The 23,485-nt window shown below is 36.5% G+C and overlaps 2 long non-coding RNA genes across 2 annotated transcripts; one reads left to right on the top strand and one right to left on the bottom strand.

Moving 5' to 3' along the window:
* Positions 1–3,390: 3,390 nt before the first annotated feature.
* On the bottom strand, positions 3,391–13,789 carry LOC135157236 (uncharacterized). The gene is made up of 3 exons (XR_010296263.1): positions 13,549–13,789; positions 6,778–6,983; positions 3,391–4,142 (listed from the first exon to the last, which is right to left on the bottom strand). It is a non-coding gene; the product is annotated as an uncharacterized LOC135157236 (long non-coding RNA).
* Positions 13,790–17,228: 3,439 nt separating this feature from the next.
* LOC135157246 (uncharacterized) lies at positions 17,229–21,037 on the top strand. Its single transcript, XR_010296267.1, has 2 exons — positions 17,229–17,309; positions 20,631–21,037. It is a non-coding gene; the product is annotated as an uncharacterized LOC135157246 (long non-coding RNA).
* The last annotated feature ends 2,448 nt before the right edge of the window (positions 21,038–23,485 follow it).

Below are 23,485 nucleotides of genomic sequence, written 5' to 3'. Positions count from 1 at the left end.
TGGCCAAAGTTCTTTGACCTTACATGACCTTTGACCTTGATCATGTGACCTGAAACTCGCACAGGATGTTCAGTGATACTTGATTACTATTATGTCCAAGTTTTATGAACTAGACCAACACACTTTCAAATTTATGGCTGTAATTCAACAAATACCCCAATTTGGCCAAAGTTCATTGACCCTAAATGACCTTTGACCTTGATCATGTGACCTGAAACTTGCACAGGATGTTCAGTAATACTTGATTACTATTATGTCCAAGTTTCATGAATCAGATCCATAAACTTTCAAAGTTATGATGGTAATTCAACAGATACCCCCAATTCGGCCAAAGTTCATTGACCCTAAATGACCTTTGACCTTGGTCATGTGATGTGAAACTCATGCAGGATGTTCAGTGATACTTGATTAACCTTATGTATAAGTTTCATGAACTAGGTCCATATATTTTCTAAGTTATGATGACATTTCAAAAACTTAACCTTAGGTTAAGATTTTGATGTTGATTCCCCCAACATGGTCTAAGTTCATTGACCCTAAATGACCTTTGACCTTGGTCATGTGACATGAAACTCAGGCAGGATGTTCAGTAATACTTGATTAACCTTATGGCCAAGTTTCATGAACTAGGTCCATATACTTTCTAAGTTATGCTGTCATTTCAAAAACTTAACCTCAGGTTAAGATTTGGTGTTGACGCCGCCGCCGCCGCCGCCGCCGCCGCCGCCGCCGTCGCCGTCGCCGAAAAGCGGCGCCTATAGTCTCACTCTGCTATGCAGGTGAGACAAAAATGATAAAATTGAAATAGGGTCCTTTGATTTGGAATTTACCCTCATTTCTTTTTTTTAACAAATGCACACCTAAAAATGATAATCATCACTCATCATATAACAATGATAATAATTGTAATAATAGTAATTAATAATAGTACTAATAAACAAAAAATGTACTATAATAATAACGATAACAGCCTTGGACGGTACAAAAAAAATTAAAAAGAGAGAAAAGTGGGAAAGGATGGGGAGAACATTACATAAAAACATAAAATGTATTACAATGGAGCTTAAAAAAACACTAATAAAAGATTAATCAAACGACAGGTGTAAATTAATAACAAATCACAAGAGCAACAGGAGTCGAGATAGCAATACACAGGCACCAAACTAGAAGGACTGCTAGTAGTAGACTATTCCTATTTGATTGTAGACGAAACGAATATTGACCGGGATGGCAATTGGACCCATTGATGATTAGACCAAATGATTGTTAGATGAAATGGGTTTAGACTAAGTGACAGTGGATCAACTGCAGTTGGACAAAATGGAACATAGACAAAATGTAAGTAGACTAAGTGGTCAGTGGCCATTTGCCCTTAGACCAATTGGCTATTGGACTAAATGGTAATAGACATAATGAAAATGGACAAAGTGGCTATTGGACAAATTGGCCAAAAATGCAATTAGACCAAATGAAAGTAGACAAATTGGTTATTAGACGAACTAGCTATTGGACAAAATGGTAATTGGAAGATGTGGAAAAGGAACAACTGATGGTAGATGAAATGACATACCATTTGATGAGTGGACAAAATGGCAATAAACCTATTATAGGCCTACGGTAGAATTTAGGTGTTTTACGAGTCAAATTCTGAATGAACTGTATTGGCTGATTGGCTGGTAAGACATGCGGCAAGGATCTGTGTCTCTTATCCATTTTTATTTTTCACATTTCTTTTGTTTGATTTCAGTTTTCAGGGGAAGCCCCCCCCCCCCCCCTCCTGTGGAAGCCAGTGGGGCTGGGGCTTAGAATAGTGCACGATAGAAAGGGAAAAACCGGAACTTTAGATATCAAAAGAGAAACAAAGAATTGTGAAAATGGGTGAGCTTTCGAGGGGCATAAGAAAGTCTGAGATTAGAAACATCATTTTTATTTATTTCTTTATTCATTTATTCTGTTTTATTTACCCAGGGTAGCCTCTTCAGTACAAAACTGCTTTACAAGAGAGCACTGCACATCTAAATGTATTTATCAGCATTAATAGTTTATACATAATTTTTAAAATGAGCGCGAAGCTCAGGATAATGTTTGATATTCCAACCAGAAAAATTGGCATTTTAAAGGGGAATCCAACCCAAATAAAAACTTGTTTTTATAAGGAAAAGAAAAATCAGACAAGTTGATAGGTGAAAGTTTGAACAATATTGGACAAACAACAAGAAAGTTATGAATTTTTAAAAGTTGTAAATATTGGTAATCACTATATCCATGGAGACTTCAAATTGGCCGCATATGGGATGTCATAGTGATGTAAGGCAAGGACTACTCTTCCATGTACTCCAATACATATTATGGCTAAAATGTCATTTTCCCCAAAAGTTTTATTTCAAATTGTATTTTTCTTTCATGAGGACATAAAACAATATACTACCTGGGCTATATTTAGATTACTGCCCCAGGGGAATGGGTATATACTTAGGAAAAAAACCACAAATCCCTGATAATAAAGTACATGGCCTATGGGAAAGTTGTCCTTGCCCCTTGTCATAATTTACTTACTCAGTTGCCAATTTGAAATCTACATAGTATTAGTGATCTCAATTTTAAAGCAGCTATAACTTTCCTATTGCTTGTCCGATTTCTTTCAAACTTTCACCATTCTGTTTAATTTATTTTTCTCCTTCCAAACACAACATTTTATGGCCAAGGCTGGATTCCCCTTTAAGCATATAATCCCCTGCCCCATTGGCATCCACAGGAGGGTGCGCCTTTCTGCCTGGAAACTGAAATCAAAAGAAAAGTGTGGAAAATGGATGAAAGACAAAGATCCTCTGCGCATGTCTTACCAGCAAATGCAGCTCATTCAGAATCTAACTCTTAGAGCACCTAAATTCTACCGTAGGCCTACAATATGTGTTTACCATGCTTAGAAAACGCATATTTCTTAAGCTATTTTTAAACAAGTCCCTACTGCTCAAGAGTGAACGAGTCGCTTCCTCACACATATTCGAAAATATTTTGACCTGCTTTTTTTATCGGTTGCTTTGCTCCCTCACATACCCCAACAATTTTATGTCCTCTACATTTCTTCTGCTTGGTCACTTCGCTCCCTCTCACATATTCCCCAAATCTCTTGTCCCTTGCATTTTTCTTCTCTGTCATTTCGCTCTCTCGCATATATTGCAAAATAATTTTCTGCTGTCGCTTCGCTCCCTTGCACATATCCCAAAAATGTTTCCCCCCCCCCATATTTTTTTTTCTGCAGACAGCCATGTCCCGTTCATACTCTCTCTCCAATACATTGAAATGATCGGGGGGGGGGGGGCACTTTGGATATGAGAGTTACTGAACAATTGAAAATCAGTGAATTATTTGGCTTTTTTTTCTTTTGTTTAGTTAATATTTTCTGTGTGAGTGAAACTTCCGAAGGATTATACCCGTTTCGTTACATAAAACATACAAGTATTTTGAGAAATACCAACAGAAAAAAAACCCAGATTCTTCCTGACTGTTCAAATCCTTAAAAAAATTATGGTAATCTTCGCTTTCTCAGGCATTGATCACAGGCTCCCCCAACACCCGTCTCTCTTTCTCTATCACCCCCATTCTTAATTCATCTTTTTGTCTCTATCCAACAGCTCATTCATAACTATCGCCTTGTTCTATCCTGTTCTATTCTTCTGTCAGCTTGCTGTCATTCCTACTTTTCACAAACTTTTTTCTCTTCTGACATTCTAAGTCAGAATGAATATACTGTAAGACATCATTTTTGCAACACGTTCAAATTTAATGAATGCACTTTTGTTACATGCCCAGTGGTAAACTTTTTCATTGAGCTATTTCAAATAATCAGAATGCACATAGCGTAAATTATTTGTTGTAAAGTTTTGCGAGTCATGTTTGTCCAAACTTAAGAGCAAGTAATGTACACGGCGGGACTTCTGCTGTGTGGTTTCAGCCTCTTCTCCAAGTTTTTAATAGTCCATTATTGCTGTTATCTTCCACTTTACCCCTCTTGGACTTTCTGATATTGAGTAGGAGTGGTCCTCGAAAAATGAAGGTGCTGAAGACTTTGCAGTATCTGGGAGGTTGTTTGCTGAATCAAAACGTCTTTCTTTCGGGGAATTCCTTGGCTTGGATGAACTCTGTACGAGATGAATGAATTAAAAAAAAGAAACATATAAGAAATATTGAACAAAAACAGATAGAAGAATGAAAAGATAGCTTTAAATTTTTCAATTAAATATTCGATAATACATGAAGAATAATATTTATTTAGGAATCAAACCTTTTCCAGTGACTTGCAACAAAATAAATGTTTTTTTTTTTAATATTCATGATGATATATTAACCCTATCTAGCCCCTGGGGGGGGGGGGGGGGGCTTAATAAGCTTAATAAGCCCCCCCATCCACATTTTTCACGATAAGTCCACAATGAGAAACGAGGTACCACAATTTTTTTTTCGTTCAATTCTCGCAGAGCTTTTAGACAAAATTCGAGACGCCCAGATACGCAGTTACGCAACAAATTTATGAGTTCATGTTGGACCGAAAATTGCTCAAAAATATTATTTTGTATACATATTTAATCCAATGGAAATTCTATTTTCAGTCATAATTGACAAATGCTTCATTATTCTTGCACTAATTGGTTGGAAATAATCAAATCTTGCTTTTTATAATTGGAATAGTGCCACGAAGTGATCCCATTGAAAAAAAACTATAAAATACATAAGACCCCAAAACAAAGAAATACGTATGGAATTATAGAACCAATAAAATACATAAAAGTAGAAATTTGATTTATCATTTCTTCAGGAGCACATTTGTTTAGAAATCATAGAATTTGGGGAATTATTTAGGGATTTATCTTTAACCCTAAATAGACTGGGCTATTTCGACGCCTAAGAAGACGGGGGGGGGCTGATTCAGCACCCCTTATGATCTCGGCCGTTGATCTCGCAATCGCGACGAAAATTGGCACGCGCGTTACCCATGGCATTATCTACAATACCATAATATCAAAATCTGCTCAAAAATATTATTTTGTATACATATTTAATCCAATGGAAATTCTATTTTCAGTCATAATTGACAAAGGCATCATTATTCTTGCACTGATTGGTTGAAAATAATCAAATCTTTGCTTTTTATAATTGGAATAGAACCACGAAGTGATCTCATTGAAAAACAAGTGGAACGCCTCTGGCAGTCTCGCCTGCATTACGCAATTTAATATAGCAGCAGTGCTAACTTTGAAAACTACTATAAAATAATCATTCACAAAAACATCATTCATATAATGACATAATACCACGTTCATTGACCATAAATGACATTTGAATGGAGACTTAAGACTGTCAACTACACCCATGTCCACATTTCATTCACTCTATCCATAAACTTTCAAAGTTATGATGGCACTTCAACAATTACCCCAACATGGCCTAAGTTTATTGACCTTAACTGACCTTTGACTTGGTTTTGTGACCTGAAACTCACAGGGGATGTTCAGTGATGCTTGATTACTCTTATATCCCAAGTGTTATGAACTAGATCCATAAACTTTCAGAGCTAGGATGGTAATTTAACATATACCCCCAACACGGCCAAAGTTCATTGACCTTAAATGACCATTCACCATGGTCATGTGACCTGAAACTCGCACAGGATATTCAGTGGTACTTGATTAACCTAATGTCCAAGTTTCATGAACTAAATCCATAAATTTTGAAAGTTATGATGGTAATTCAACAAATACCCCCAACTTGGCAAAAGTTCATTGACCCTAAATGACCTTTGACCTTGGTCATGTGACCTGAAACTCAGGCAGGATGTTCACTAATACTTGAATAACCTTATGTCCAAGTTTCATGGACTAGATCCATAAATTTTCAAAGTTATGATAGTAATTCAACAAATACCCCCAACTTGACCAAAGTTCATTGACCCTAAATGACCTTTGACCTTGGTCACGTGACCTGAAACTCGAGCAGGATGTTTACTAATACTTGATTAACCTTATTCCCAAGTTTCATGAACTAGGTCCATATACTTTCTAAGTTATGATGTCATTTCAAAAACTTAACCTTAGGTTAAGATTTGATGTTGACGCCGCCGCCGCCGTCGGAAAAGCGGCGCCTATAGTCTCGCTCTGCTATGCAGGCGAGACAAAAACCAATAAAATACATAAGGCCCCAAAACTAAGAAATACGTATGGAATTATAGAACCAATACATAAGATTATAAATTTGATTTACCATTTTTTTCAGGAGCACATTTGTTTAGAAATCATAGAATTTGGGGAATTATTTAGAGATTTACCTTTAAAGCAGAGAATTCTATATTTAGGCATAAATTAGCATTATTAATTTATTAAAAATAAATTTAAATTCTGTAAAATCAGCGATACACCCTTAGCTCCATGCTTGCAGATTACATTGATGGTGACGTGTGTATTGGTTTTCGTTGCGATCGACGGAGATCTGAAGAGGGGGACCAAAAAGCCTCCCCCCCCCCCGGCTATGCAATTTCAAAGTAGCCCAGGATTATTATGTAGGGTAAACCAAATTTTTAATATATTTGTTCATTTAGTAAGAGTTTACTGTAAATACACAGTAAAGGCCCAGGTCCATGGTTAGCCTCCCAAATAGGACAATTTTCATCTCTATTTGGCTACTGAAAATGGAATATTTAAAGCAATGTTCTATCAAACCAAAGGTAGATAATACAGAGAAAATATTTCTTTAGAACACATGTATGATATAGATCTACTCTACCTTCTGAAGACGAGGCAGGAAATCAAATATGGTTGGGACAGCATCCTGTCTAAGACGAGTCACTTGCCCAGTCCTGTCAAAGCTACCATCTTCAAAATGAGCAAAACGGAGTACAAAGCTCTTGGAGGAATTCAATGAAGCTCGCTTCATATTGACCATCCATACTGTGTTACAGTACCGGTTCAGTCCAACGGCTGAATGGGAATCTGCAGCAAATGTAAACACATGTCATAAAATCAATTACACATAATTAAGAAAATTTGACGTGTCCAAAGGACACAGATGCTCCTGCTTAACGCGATCAGAAATCCATTCAATATGATTGAACTTAATATCATACAGAAACCAATATGCATATATATATAATTAACAAATTCAGACCTTTGAACCGACTTGCATATATAATGAGATGTGACCTTTGACCTGCGGACTCCGAATTCAAACTTAGCCTGTATTTTGTGGTCATCTACCTACACACCAAAATTTTTTTTTAATCCATTAAATATTTTTCGAGTTATTGCGCGGAAACCCAAGTGGGGGGGGGGGGGGGGAAGACGGACAGGGGCAACGCTTAATGCCCCCTCTGGGCTTCGTCTGTGGGGGCATAAAAACTCTAGGCCTACATGTACTCAGCAGGGGCCCGTTTCTCAACACTTGGACAAGTTAGTCATATAACTTTATCTACCAAACACAGAGTTAGTTCCAATCTTACCCAAAAGGATTAACTAGAATACATTGATATCGTATACTATTGGTGGAAAGTACATGAAACGTAGCCTTAGTCACAAAATAGCATAATTTTCAAAAAGTAAAATTATGATAAAACCTAATAATAATAATAATCCGCTTTTATATAGCGCTTAATACATCGAATGAAAAGATAGCTTAAAATTTTTCAATTAAATATTTGATAATACATGAAGAATAATATTTATTTAGGAATCAAACCTTTTCCAGTGACTTGCAACAAAATAAATGTTTTTTTTTTTTATATTCATGATGATATATTAACCCTATCTAGCCCCGGGGGGGGGGGCTTAATAAGCCCCCCTATCCACATTTTTCACGATAAGTCCACAATGAGAAACGAGGTACCACAATTTTTTTTTCGTTCAATTCTCGCAGAGCTTTTGAGACCAAATTCGAGACGCCCGGATACGCAGTTACCCAACATTTTATGAGTTTATGTTGGACCAAAAATTGCTAAAAAATATTATTTTGTATACATATTTAATCCAATGGAAATTCTGTTTTCAGTCATAATTGACAAATGCATCATTATTCTTGCACTGATTGGTTGAAAATAATCAAATCTTTGCTTTTTATAATTGGAATAGTACCACGAAGTGATCCCATTGAAAAAAACCAATAAAATACATAAGGCCCCAAAACTAAGAAATACGTATAGAATTATAAAACCAATAAAATACATAAGATTAGAAATTTGATTTACCATTTTTTTCAGGAGCACATTTGTTTAGAAATCATAGAATTTGGGGAATTATCTAGAGATTTACCTTTAAAGCAGAGAATTATATATTTAGGCATAAATTAGCATTATTAATTTATTAAAAATAAATTTAAATTCTGTAAAATCAGCGATACACCCTTAGCTCCATGCTTGCAGATTACATTGATGGTGACGTGTGTATTGGTTTTCGTGGCGATCGACGGAGATCTGAAGAGGGGGACCAAAAAGCCTCCCCCCCCCCCCGGGCTATGCAATCTAAAAGTAGCCCAGGATTATTATGTAGGGTAAACCAAATTTTTTATATATTTGTTCATTTAGTAAGAGTTTACTGTAAATACACAGTAAAGGCCCAGATCCATGGTTACCCTCCCAAATAGGATAATTTTCATCTCTATTTGGCTACTGAAAATGGAATATTTAAAAAAAAAGGAGGAATTACCTCCTTTTTTGTTGGAAAAGTATTGTAGGATATGATTTTAATTACTGAATATGTTAAAAAATAGCTCAAAGTTATATTCTCATGAAAAGTTGATTTTTTTCTCGCTCGCTTCGCTCGCTCAGGACTTATATATATATATAAAGCAGCCTTTTGGCACATGTTCTATACTGCGCCCCTCGTTGTTTTTTTGTTTTGTTTTTTACTCTTCACGCTACTGCCGCAAATAATCCTCTTCACAGTGGCGCGTACAGACCACCGTGACAAAAAAGGAATCTAAAGAGAGAAGAATTAAATAAATTTATTATCTGGATATCATGTCAAAATCTATCACAAAATTGGATTTTTGTATTAAAAAGGTAAAAAAGAAATTGCTCGCTCGCTTCGCTCGCTCGCAACTTTTTTTAAAGATAAGTTCTGGCCTTCTCAAAATAGTCGCCTTACTACACCATTACGCCTATTCATACCATGATATGACCGGGAAATTTTTGGCTCTTGCCCCCCCCCCCCCCTGGCCACCGAACCCTGTTACGCCGCTGTAAAAATGCTGTGCATCATCATCATCATCATCTACCTACACACCCAAATTTTTTTAAAATCTGTTGAATATTTCATAAGATATCTTTAAGGAGCTGTGATCTTTGACCTGCATACTCCGAATTCGAACTTAGCCTGTATTGGTATCATCTACCTACACACTCAAATTTGTTTAAATATGTAGAATATTTTTAAAGTAATCATGCGGAAACTAAATTGCATATTTAATGAGCCGTGACCTTTGACCTACCGACTACGAATTCGAACTTAACCTGTATTTTGGTGTCATCTACCTACACACTCAAATTCGTTTAAATATTTAGAATATTTCATAAGTAATCATGCGGAAACTAAATTGCATATTTAATGAGCCGTGACCTTTGACCTGCCGACTCCAAACTTAGCCTGTATTTGGTGTCGTCTACCTACACACCATAATTTTTATAAATCTGTTGAATATTTCATAAGTCATCATGCGAAAACCAACTCGGATATTTCATGAGCTGTGACCTTGGACCTGCAGACTCCAAATTCAAAGTTAGCCTGTACTATGGTGTCATGTACCTACACACCAAAATTTTTTTTAATCAATATATATAAATCGAAATATATTTCGATTTATTGCGCGGAAACCAAGTGGGGGGGGCGGGCGAATCAACGGACAGGGGCAACGCTTAATGCCCCCTCCGGACTTTGTCTGCGGGGGCATAATTACCAAGGAGCTGCATTTCTCAAAATAGTCGCCTTATTACACCATTACGCCTATTCATACCATGATATGACCGGGAAATTTTTGGCTCTTGCCCCCCCCCCCGGCCACCGAACCCTGTTACGCCGCTGTAAAAATGCTGTGCATCATCATCATCATCTACCTACACACCCAAATTTTTAAAAAATCTGTTGAATATTTCATAAGATATCTTTAAGGAGCTGTGATCTTTGACCTGCATACTCCGAATTCGAACTTAGCCTGTATTGGTATCATCTACCTACACACTCAAATTTGTTTAAATATGTAGAATATTTTTAAAGTAATAATGCGGAAACTAAATTGCATATTTAATGAGCCGTGACCTTTGACCTGCCGACTACGAATTCGAAATTAACCTGTATTTTGGTGTCATCTACCTACACACCATAATTTTCATAAATCTGTTGAATATTTCATAAGTCATCATGCGAAAACCAACTCAGATATTTCATGAGCTGTGACCTTGGACCTGCAGACTCCGAATTCAAAGTTAGCCTGTACTATGGTGTCATGTACCTAGACACCAAAATTTTTTTTAATCAATATATATAAATCGAAATATATTTCAATTTATTGCGCGGAAACCAAGTGGGGGGGCGGGCGAATCAACGGACAGGGGCAACGCTTAATGCCCCCTCCGGACTTTGTCTGCGGGGGCATAATTACCAAGGAGCTGCATTTCTCAAATTAGTCGCCTTATTACACCATTACGCCTATTCATACCATGATATGACCGGGAAATTTTTGGCTCTTGCCCCCCCCCCCCCCCCCGGCCACCGAACCCTGTTACGCCGCTGTAAAAATGCTGTGCATCATCATCATCATCATCATCTACCTACACACCCAAATTTTTTAAAAATCTGTTGAATATTTCATAAGATATCTTTAAGGAGCTGTGATCTTTGACATGCATACTCCGAATTCGAACTTAGCCTGTATTGGTATCATCTACCTACACACTCAAATTTGTTTAAATATGTAGAATAAATGCGGAAACTAAATTGCATATTTAATGAGCCGTGACCTTTGACCTGCCGACTACGAATTCGAACTTAACCTGTATTTTGGTGTCATCTACCTACACACTCAAATTCGTTAAAATATTTAGAATATTTCATAAGTAATCATGCGGAAACTAAATTGCATATTTAATGAGCCGTGACCTTTGACCTGCCGACTCCGAACTTAGCCTGTATTTGGTGTCATCTACCTACACACCATAATTTTTATAAATCTGTTGAATATTTCATAAGTCATCATGCGAAAACCAACTCGGATATTTCATGAGCTGTGACCTTGGACCTGCAGACTCTGAATTCAAAGTTAGCCTGTACTATGGTGTCATGTACCTACACACCAAAATTTTTTTTAATCAATATATATAAATCGAAATATATTTTGATTTATTGCGCGGAAACCAAGTGGGGGGGGGGCGGGCGAATCAACGGACAGGGGCAACGCTTAATGCCCCCTCCGGACTTTGTCTGCGGGGGCATAATTACCAAGGAGCTGCATTTCTCAAAATAGTCGCCTTATTACACCATTACGCCTATTCATACCATGATATGACCGGGAAATTTTTGGCTCTTGCCCCCCCCCCCCCTGGCCACCGAACCCTGTTACGCCGCTGTCAAAATGCTGTGCATCATCATCATCATCATCTACCTACACACCCAAATTTTTTTTAAATCTGTTGCATATTTCATAAGATATCTTTAAGGAGCTGTGATCTTTGACCTGCATACTCCAAATTCGAACTTAGCCTGTATTGGTATCATCTACCTACACACTCAAATTTGTTTAAATATGTAGAATATTTTTAAAGTAATCATGTGGAAACTAAATTGCATATTTAATGAGCCGTGACCTTTGACCTGCCGACTACGAATTCGAACTTAACCTGTATTTTGGTGTCATCTACCTACACACTCAAATTCGTTTAAATATGTAGAATATTTCATAAGTCATCATGTGGAAACCAACTCGGATATTTCATGAGCTGTGACCTTGGACCTGCAGACTCCGAATTCAAAGTTAGCCTGTACTATGGTGTCACATACCTACACACCAAAATTTTTTTTAATCAATATATATAAATCGAAATATATTTCGATTTATTGCGCGGAAACCAAGTGGGGGGGGGGGGGCGGGCGAATCAACGGACAGGGGCAACGCTTAATGCCCCCTCCGGACTTTGTCTGCGGGGGCATAATTACCGAGGAGCTGCATTTGAAGCGAGCCTGAATCAAGGCTGTGAAATTTATTAGCGCCACCATCTGGCTTCCTTTTATTTGCGTAAAAAGAAGAGACATGCGAAGTCACTTTCTAGTCCAAAGTCCAAACTCCAAAGTAATCAAATTTGCTTTTTTTTTAAATATGATTTTGATTTAATTAAAAATATACTATTGACTTTTTGTATTATGACTACTCACCGCAAAGCGCCCCGGTGAGTAGCGAGGAGTTTCGGCAAATATTAATTCTGTATTGTAATGAAGCGATGTTTGCCAACTTCACAGAAATCCAGGGCCAAATGCAGTTCGGTGTACGAGGTTAGTACTATAGTCGATCTATACATGTACTGTAGCAACTATATGTAGCAACTAACCTCGAACTAGTAATGAGTGGGGCCAGGGCCAGTACCACAACTATACTAGTACAGCAAGCGATGGTTTGTGTAAGCTCCACTACACTTCACTACTGCTAACCTCCGCTTCACCTATAGGCTATAGTGGAGTGTTTAATGGCTGGCTATACGAACCATCACCTGATTTTTTTAGGCCTAGTCACTCAAGGGTTCATTACATGCCGCCGCGCACAGAAAAATCAAGCAATAGAAGTTGTGTGTTGTGGACACCAGAAGTGGGATCACAGCACGCGTGACCCGGCCACTAGTTAGAAATCCATTGCCAAACGTGGTTAATGGTGCGAGGTTAGTATACTAATACTAACCTCGCAATACGCGTGAGTCACTGAGTGGAGTAGCCTAACGTTAAGTTAGACTTAGAGTTTCATACGGCCACTCATCCTACGAACGAGGTTATAATACGGCATGTACGGCCCACTCACACGTATTGCGAGGTTAGTATTAGTATACTAACCTTGCACCACGAACCGCGTTTGGCAGTGGATTTCTAACTAGTGGGTCGCGCGTGCTGGGATCTCACTTCTTGGGTCCACAACACACGACTTCTATGGCTTGATTTTTCTGTGCGCGGCGGCATGTAATGAACCCTTGGGTGTGTACGGCCAGGCATCAATAACTTTTGTTGTCATCCAATTTCAATGAAATTTTCAGCATTTTGCTCGAAATGAATTTTACACTATTTATTAAGATCAAGGCCTAAATATCTTCAACCTGTATAGGGCCTAATTCATAACCATTTTACTTTTTAGGTGTGCAGAAAAGACCACCCCCCCCCCCCCATGGTCTGCTGACTACAGTACATAAACTTAAATACACGGGACTAGTATTGTTAGTGTTACACAGCTTTTTGCAAATGCAAGTTTGGTAACGACTAACGAATTCCCATTTTTTTTTCAACGTAATTTTGAAGTCGAAAACATAGCTGAACTTACGAATGCAATGTCCGTCCACATCCTACCGATTAGAGCAGTTGTATGCAGCTCATGTAGGCATGAATAACGTGAAATCTAAGCTAATAAGTTCACCAACATGCCAATCTGAGCTGTGAAAAAGTGTGATCGATCGTCCCGGAGCGAAAACAGCTTGAGCAAGGTGCAGCCAATCAGCGACCTTCTTATGTCCCCTTCGAGACAGAGGAGACGAAATGATTTTATGTCAAAAAGACTCAAAACACAAAATCATTTCGTCGACGAAATTTTTTTGTCTTTTGACACAAAATCATTTCGTCGACGAAATTTTTTTGTCTTTTGACACAAAATCATTTCGTCGACGAATTTTTTTTGTGTTTTGACACAAAATCATTTCGTCAACGAAATTTTTTTGTGGTTTTGACACAAAATGATTTCGTCGACGGAATAGATTTTCGCATCGCAACGAAATAAATTTTGTGGACGCAATTACATTTAGTCTCGACGAAAATTGATTTTGTGTGACAAAAAATAATTTCGTATACGAAATAAAACTGCGTCATGACGAAATGATTTTCATATGAACAAAAACACATTTTGTGTACGGAATGGCGTGAATTGGACGGAATTTACCATCGGACATTTGGTGCGCCATTTCGTTTGATAAAAATTCATTTCGTATGGCACGCCAAATAAACTTTGTGGACGCAATTACATTTCGTCTAGACGAAATTGATTTTGTGCATTTCGTCGAGACGAAATTGATTTTGGGTGACAAAAAATAAATTTTGTGTACGAAATAAAAAAGCGTCATGACGAAATGATTTTCGTCTGAATAAAAATACATTTTGTGTACGGAATGCCGTGATTTGGACGGAAAACACTGGCGGACACTTGGCGCCCCATAAATTACTGCCTCCAGTCCGACCAAAGTTATTACGTTATTATTATTATGTTTTTGGTTTTTTTTTTTTAGCAAACCTAGTTACCTATAATGCAAATAGCATTTCCATTTATTTGAAAGCGATAAAAGAGCATTGTAGATTAAATGCCTTTGCTCACGGGCATATAGGTGCCGCGGCCGGGGATCGAACCCCGGACTTTCCATGTATAGCCAGGCGCCTTAGACCACTCGGCCTCGACACCTCATTTTCAGTGACATAATCATAGGTCGGTTTGGATCGGATTCGTGGGTATGGCTCTAGCATAACTTGGAAATAATTACATCTTATTAAATAAAGTATACAGCAACAGTCACTTTTTGAATCTCTGCGGCGACCCTGTAATCGATGTAGATATTCTAGAATCCACGGCGGCCACGGCAAGTATGACTGAGGCATCAATCACCAAAAGATGTATAATGAAAATTTACCGGGGAAAAATCGTGAGGGATGTTTTTAAACATATACCATCTCTGACCCTGTAACCATGGTGTAACAAAAATGACAAAATTTGCTCTTTCCACCCTCACTTCTCCCGGGGATAGTGATAACCAATTTTTTATTTTAGAGCCCCCCCCCCCCCTCACAGTCTTCGCTATCAGCACTCCGATGCATGTGCGGTACCGTAGTGAAAATGTCTCGGTGTTTATAGTGAGAAAAAAGTCAGGGCAAGCTATGTAGAGTACCGAAGTGTGACGTCATCAATTTTCTTTTTCTTTTTTTTTTTTGCATTTTAGCATGTTTGATAACATATTTCGAAAGATCGTGATGAAATACCTCTACAACTAAAATTTTGTTAGAATCGGTCCCTGTGACCCCAAGATATGATCTCATGAATACATACTCAGCCCAATAAAAGTCAATTTACATGTATTATTGGCCTGTTTCCTTACAAATGTTAGAACCAGGCCAATGATACATTGATTTCAATGGGGCTAATTATGTATTCATGAGGTCATGGTTTTTTAAGACTTTCGCAAGGCCTTCGATTCCGTAGACCATGAACTTCTGATGCAAAAATTATCTAAATAGGGAATACGAGGCACTGAGCTTACCTGGTTTACTAACTACCTTGCCAATCGCAAACAGAGAACAATTGTAAGGGATGCCGAGTCCACATGGGGTACTATAGTAACTGGGGTACCGCAGGGATCAATACTCGGACCCCTCCTATTCTCGATTATGGTGAACGACCTTCCTAAAGTTACCTCAAAAAGTAGTGTGATGATGTACGCTGACGATACTATTATCTTTTACAGTGCAAAGAAAATTGAAGATCTCGAAACTGTACTTAATGAATATTTGAAACACATCAGTAACTGGGTTAATAATAATGGACTAAGGTTAAACCCCACTAAGACACAATTTATGATTTTTGGAACACCCCAGAAATTAGCAAGTACGAACAGGCCCCTTTCATTACATTTGGACAATCATGTAGTACTGCAAGTAGACAGCTACAAATACTTAGGTGTAATCTTAGATCCTGCCCTAAATTGGAAGGATCACTTATAACATGTTAGTAAAAAAAATTGGACCTAGATTAGCTCTATTGAGAAGATTAAAACAATTTTTACCACTAGATAGTATCAAGATGCTAGCAAATGCTCTGGTATTGCCATTGTTCGACTGCTCCAGCACTGCTTGGTCAAATTGTGCAATTGCGACCAAAGAGTCGCTTGTGAAACAACATAAAAGAATGCCACGAATTGTCTTTGGAGTTGGTACACGTACTTCCACAGATTATGTTTTGAGTCAGTTGAACTGGACATCAATTGAAAATCGGTGGAAAAGGCAAAGATGTAAGCTGGTATACAAAGCTATAAATGGACAGGCACCAAAATACCTGACCAATTTATTTGACAAAGCGAATTCTATTCATGGTTACAGAACCAGAGCTGCAATAACTGATGGACTTTTGATACCAAAAGCAAGGAAAAATTCTGGCAAACAAGCTTTTTCCCATGTTGGTGCAGTGGACTGGAATCGTTTACCGCATGATGTAAGGCAGGCACCCTCTAAACACACATTTACTGAAAGATTCTGGAAAGTGACCCAAAACTAGGTAACGCCCCTCATGAAATTCCTTTAGTAAATGACTAACTCACCTAATGCAGTAAGATATAATTATCTTACATATCTATATTTCTAACCAATTTTAGTATACCAATAAACAATTTCACGTGCCTGACACCATGTGGTTGCTGATTCCACTCCACTGAACTATATGTAGATGACAATAAGTTTTATGTGCATGTTCTGTAATTGTTTTCTAATGTATTTTTTGTTATTGTATTCCAGTTTTTGTATTCAGTGTTTGAACCACTGACAAAGTCACCCTGGTAAAATAAGACGTAATAAATAAAATAAATAAATATCTAAGGCTCCCATGGACCGATTCCCAACAAATTTGATTTGTGGTGGTGGTGGTGGTGATTTTTTTACCTGATTGCTAAGAAAGCATGAATGCTTGTAAGCAAGCAACCAGAGGACCGACGGCTTAAGGTCCCCTCCGAAGGACCTGGTACTGAGGATTAATGCCTTACCAAAGGGCACTAGCGCACCAAGTGGGAATCGAACCCGGGTCACCGGAATACGAGTCCCCCGCTCTACCGACTGAGCTATCGCGCCTCCTCCTTGTGGAGGTATTTCATCATGATCTTTCGAAATATGTTATCAAAAATGCTCAAATGCAAAAAAAAAACATTGTGATGTCATCACTTCTATACTCTATAACTTATTGTGTACGTTAAAACGTTTCTTTCAGCTGTTAAATGCAACTCCAACAGAAGAGTACTAGAAATGTTAGCTATACTTGGAGCTGGTTTTGATTGTGCGAGCAAGGTAGGCATGAACGGTAATAAATATGTGTGTTCATTCTCTATTCATTTGGGATTGTTGTGTTGCTACGAGAAAACACTGGGTTGTGTTGGTATTCCATTTCTTCATCACATCTTTCAATTTCAGGGATCGAAGCCCCAGCCCAGCCAACATTATATATATATGTAAAGCAGGCATCTGGCTTGAATGGGACTACCCTGTTTTTATAAAGAAAACATGAATAAATAAATAAATAAATATGTGTGCGTGTGTTTGTGTGTGCTATCATCGTGAATATTTCAGCTACAGTGTACATGTATATATCATTCGGTGGGTCATTCACTTTTAATACTTATTCTTCTGAAGCAGTTGTCAAATAGCTCGAATATTCATAATCTTGGTATATATTTCATTTCTCTTCTTATGATCTGTGCATCCTTGTCATGCTAATATTTCATTTCATGGAAATGTTTCAACATTTGAAATTGACGTATTCTTCGTTTAATTTTCCTTTCTATTTCTTTTTTTTAATATGTTAATATAATTCTTTCCTCTATGACAACTGATGTTTGCTATGATATAGGACAATTACTAAAAAATAATTATTTACTTGTAAGCGGGAAATAATGTCACTAATACCACGATTAAACAATCAAAGCGTTAACCGATACTTACCCCGATCTAAAACGAACACTTGGCCTCATTACGATTTATGATTTTCGCAATAAACCTGAAAATATGCGTCATCCCACGCCCATAAATCTGGATGATAACTGGTTGATTATTGGTTGTCTCCGGTCTCAGTAATATAAGAAAACTTGTAATTTTGTTGCCACTGCTCTGTTAATTAAGCAAACACGATCTATTGAATATTATTGATTTTAACCTTCTATTTACACAGTAAAATACTGTATGAAATTTCATACAACGCTATTTACCATGTTTACTATATGAATCTTACAGTAGTTGCTTGAATTATTGAGAGTTCAATACTTAGAATCAAACTTTGTTGTTCAAGAATTTAAACACTTGTTAAATGTTGTTAAAAGTTTTTCCCTATTCAAATGCTATTTCCATTCTCTCGTACTGAACAAATCCCATGGAACGACTATTATTTCTTTTCATTTCATTTTATTTATTTTTATGTTTCTCGTTTGACATTTTGTTTCACGTTAAAAGAAAGCAACAACGATAATACAAACTATAAAATTATAGACAATTGGAAAATATATAAGCAACATGATTAATCAGTTATTGATTTACGTGTAAGTCAAAGAAATATGATGGGACCTACATAAAAGCAAGCTTCTATAACTGAGGGCCCGATGAATAATTTGTATGTAATACAGACAGACATATAAAATCTAATGACATTAAAACGGATAGAAATTAATGTGATGACATTAAAGTGTAAATGCACCCTGACAAAAAAAGAGATTATTGTAAAAATAGCAGAAAAAATAACAAAAAATACTGGTAAAGGTTTGAGGAAATTCTATCAAAGATTTTTTTTTTTAGTTATTCAATTTATATTTTTTATTTGTGACGTCATATGCGAGCAACCTCCCATGTATCGTAAATTAAATTGGTTTTATTGTATCTTTAGTATACCAACAGACAAATTCATTCAAATCCGCTCCTGAAAAAAGTCATCACGAGCCATTAAAAAAATAATTTATTCATTTTATGTTACACAACATAATAGGGCAGCTGCTCGTATATGACGTCACAAATCAAATCTTAAAAATCAAGTAGCTTTCTCAATCTTTAATGGATTTTTCCTCGAACGTTCACCAATGTTGTTCATTATATTTTCTGCTATTTTTTAATAAACTTTTCGTCAGACTGTCTTTCCCTTTATACCAGTTTGATGTTCGTTTAAATACAGAATTTGAAAACAGGAGGAGGCTCAACATGCATGAAATCACATTTTGATGGCAATTTTTACGTTTTTGGACACCATTGCCATGTGAAAGGAGGGATAATTAGGGTTAAAGCAATTTCAACCAGGTTCCACGGCCCCTGTGGAACAGGAACATTACTATACATGCATATTGTTGAAAATGATCTCTATAATCGTATGGGCTGTGTAGGTCCATGGTTTTACTGTTTATCACCATGCGGGTACTTATCATTTTTCATGAAGATCATACATCTATTTGCTTGTCTGTCTTTACTGTTTTTATGTTTTTATTATTTTACCGCATCATCATTATTGATGACATCGCGAGGAAGGCCTACATATTTACCAGTACATGCATGACATGTGGAATGAATGAAATAAAACAGAATTACCATCCCTTTAGGGTAAAATGTTTACCACCACGAGGGTAAATATGTGTCCAATCAATTTTGGGCTGTATTTTACCCAAATGCGGGAAGCATATTGCCCAGTAAGGTTAAAAAAAATAAGCAGCAATTACTTTAGAATGGGCAAAATTTTCATCGCACTGGAAAAATAAAAATGCCTGAAATAAATGCCCATTGTTGCCTGGACACATAATTACCCTCATAGAGCACTTTTACCCAATATTTTTAGAGAGCACTTCTATTATCAATATAACTAATATATGATATATATCATCATTTTGTTATTATCGATATTATCTCTACTGTTATTGTCATGTTTGTTAAAATAATCTTCATCTTGATCATCATTATCATTTATTATCCATATTATCACAATTGTTATTATTATTACACTCTTAAAATAGTTGGGCAAAAGAATGCCCAACTTTTAACCAACCCTGAGCAACATACTGTCCACACAACTATTAGTTAAAATTTGCCCAAATTGGGTGATAAAAACTGATAATTGGGTAACAGATTTGCTCAATTGGATAATAATTGCTCAGAATATATATTTTTTTGCCAACATACATAACGCAATACAGTGGACAGTATGTTGCCCAACATTTTAAGTGTGTACCATTATTATTGTTATTATTATCATTATTATTTAAATTATTGTTCTTATCATTAAGTATTCTTATAATAACTATTATTATTACTATTATTATTATGTATTTTGTTATTGCTGTTATCATTGCTTTCATTATCATTATCATTAGGATAGAAGTAATCGAAGTAGTTGTAGTAGTAGTAGTAGTAGTAGTAGTAGTAGGAGTAGTATAGGTATTGTTATTAAGTATTATTGTAATTATTATTGTTATGATCATTATTATGATCATCAAATAATTGATTTTGAGGCCTCTTGGAGTGTCAGTGACGGACAATACAAGTCCTACAATTACTGACTTTTCACTCTCCTTCTCTCTCTCTCTCTCTTTCTTTCTTTCTTTCTTTCTAAAATGTTACCTTCATTTTTCACCCCCCCCCTTCCAGGCGGAGTTACAGCAGGTGCTTGATCTAGGCGTTCAGCCTAATAGGATCATATATGCACACCCATGCAAAGCCAAATCACACCTCATGTTCGCCAAGGAGAACGATGTCCGACTCATGACGTTCGACAACGAGGACGAGCTCGTCAAAATAAAAGAAGTCTTTCCAAAAGCGAGGTTAGATCGACAAAAGATGTTACGTTATCACATTTAGGTGCACTTCTTTCAGGTTTTTTTTTTCAAACTTGCTTCTTAGTTTTCATTTTGAAAAGGAAAATTCCTTTTTGTTTGTTTCGAATTACCACCATTTAATATACCTGCCATATGCTGTTATACTAACTACCACCATGATTACGGCCATGACAAGGCAGATTTGTAAAATAAGGAGGACAATAAACTGATAAACATTTATTGACAGATCTTCTCTTGGTCTTACTGGTGGTTTCAGAAATCTGCTGGCAAGATGACATCATTTTAATCTGTTAAAAGAAATGCCTTACATCTAAGTTTCATTTGCACTTGTCAATTGATAAGAGTTCAAATCAATCAAGAAAGTTCATGTAAATCTTCAACAAAACTGGATGAATATTGACGAGGAATGGTGGTATTGGAATAATTATAGTACTTATTTTCAAGGGACTCATGGGAGATGACGTCATCCGTTTTCTCATTGCTAATCCATGATGGCGTATACCATCGAGGGTCCCCGATCCCGATTTTTTTCTTTAAAAATGTATTTTCTTTTATCTGACTGTATACCTACGTCAATTGAGGACTTTCCAATTAGCCTACAATATACGATAATTCTTCGGAATATTTTTTAACGTTTTTTGTGTAAGATTTTTTAAGGGTTTATCAAGTGTGCTAAACAAGTTGATTTAGTACCGTACAGATGCTGATAATAAATAATGGTGATAAATGTGTTCAGATGTTTATAAAGCAATCTATAGCAATTCATTTATAATTAGAGTTCGTATTCATACTCAAGTTTACAAGTAGGCTTATCCCACTCACATGACCTGTATATAGATTAGCTGTTTGAATTATAATGCCGGGATCATATGTCAATGAAATTCAGTATATATTATATATATATTGTGAAAGAAATGGACGAAGAGAAAAATGGTAGGCGTAGCTTAAATCAAGGATCCCCAGAGCTATCTGCCCTTTGGAAAATTGGTAATGCCGAAAAAATGTCTCTGCCGGGAATCGAACCCGGGTCCCCAGCTTTGAACGCCGGTGCCTTAACCACTAGACCACAGAGACGGGTTAATGGCTAGGCCGACCCCGATCCGATTGACCGGCAGATAGACAGATTTTTGACACTATACCAATTATAATTTTCTTTGTCGGGAGTAGGTGGGTTTTGAACAATGACAAGCCGCCATGCCTCAGCTGGATCAAAGCTATTCCTTTGATACAGTACACGTATGGGAGAAAGAATACAGATGTGTGAAGTTATACATCATGGTACAACAGCTTTGGCAACTCTTTTTTTATTTTAAATATTGTGAAAGAAAATTATAATTGGTATAGTGTCGAAAATCTGTCTATCTGACGGTCAATCGGATCGGGGTCGGCCTAGCCACTAACCCGTCTAGCCGCGGCGTTCAAAGCTGGGGGCCCGGGTTCGATTCCCGGCAGAGACATTTTTTCGGCATCACCAATTTTCCCAAAGGGCAGATAGCTTTGGGGAACCTTGATATAAGCAACGCCAACCATTGTTCGCTTCATCCATTTCTTTCACAATATATATATATATATATATATATATATATATATATATAACAAAAAAAAACAATTCAAAATAGTTCAAATTGGTGAAGCTTTTTTCAGTACTTTTTATTCAATGTTTATACTTTACATATTTCAATAAAAAGAAAAAAAACAAGAATAGCACCGCGAAAAGTACATTTAAGCAAAATAGCGCCATGGGAATAAAGTGAAGGTAAAGAAAATAAACAGTTGAATGAAATATCAAAGAGAAAATAAAAATATAAAGGAAGTTAAAAGAAAACAATCGTGTTTGTATCTTTATATATATATGTAATGTACATGTAAGTATCCTTGTTTGGCGTCACCTATGCCACGTGGAAGTCGAAAAACAATATCCTTGATGACGGTTTAGTAGTTCATCTGGCAAATTTTTTGATCTTCATCAAGACCATGAAAAATAAAAAAATGAAAGTGATCCTTTTTACAGTGTCTTCATTCCGAAGATACAAGTCACTTTTGATTGAAATTTGAAATTGCTCAAACTAGGCAAACTGCATGATCGAATGGCATATTGGGTAACACATCACCAGCATAAAATCATAATTTAACGATTTTCTTTAAAAAAAAAAAAACGGTTACAACTTTGTATCAATAAACACAGAATTTACTTCCGCGTATTATTTTTTTTTCGAATTGCCCCCCCCCCCAAAAAAAAAAAAAAAAAAAAATACGCGAATATAATAAATTTAGTTTGTTATGTTATTGAATACTAATTGCGCAGTAACGACAGATTTCAATACTTAAAAATGCAATTTATTCTCCATCACCATGCTTTCTCGTAAATAGGAAGGTATTTTCAGCAGCAAAGTTATTCAAAGTCATTCAATATGCTCAATAAAATTGTATACATTATTGTATACCATGTTCATGATGTTATAGATTTAACTACTAATTTTCCATCTAAAGCATACTTATAAAAAAGCTACGCTCCTTTGCATGCAAATGATCATCGAGGATCGCGGAATCGCAATAAATTGTATAGTTCATGTGTATCATGTTCATGGTTTTAAGTATTTTGCTTTGTTTCATTGTTCCTTTTGAATGAGTATTTATCATTAGAAGAAAGTAATGGTACCGATTTGT

Source organism: Lytechinus pictus, chromosome 17 (genome assembly GCF_037042905.1).
Source record: "Lytechinus pictus isolate F3 Inbred chromosome 17, Lp3.0, whole genome shotgun sequence".
Taxonomy (NCBI): Eukaryota; Metazoa; Echinodermata; class Echinoidea; order Temnopleuroida; family Toxopneustidae; genus Lytechinus; species Lytechinus pictus.
The sequence above is the reverse complement of the archived record's forward strand: the minus strand, read 5'-3'. Positions and strand labels throughout refer to the sequence as shown.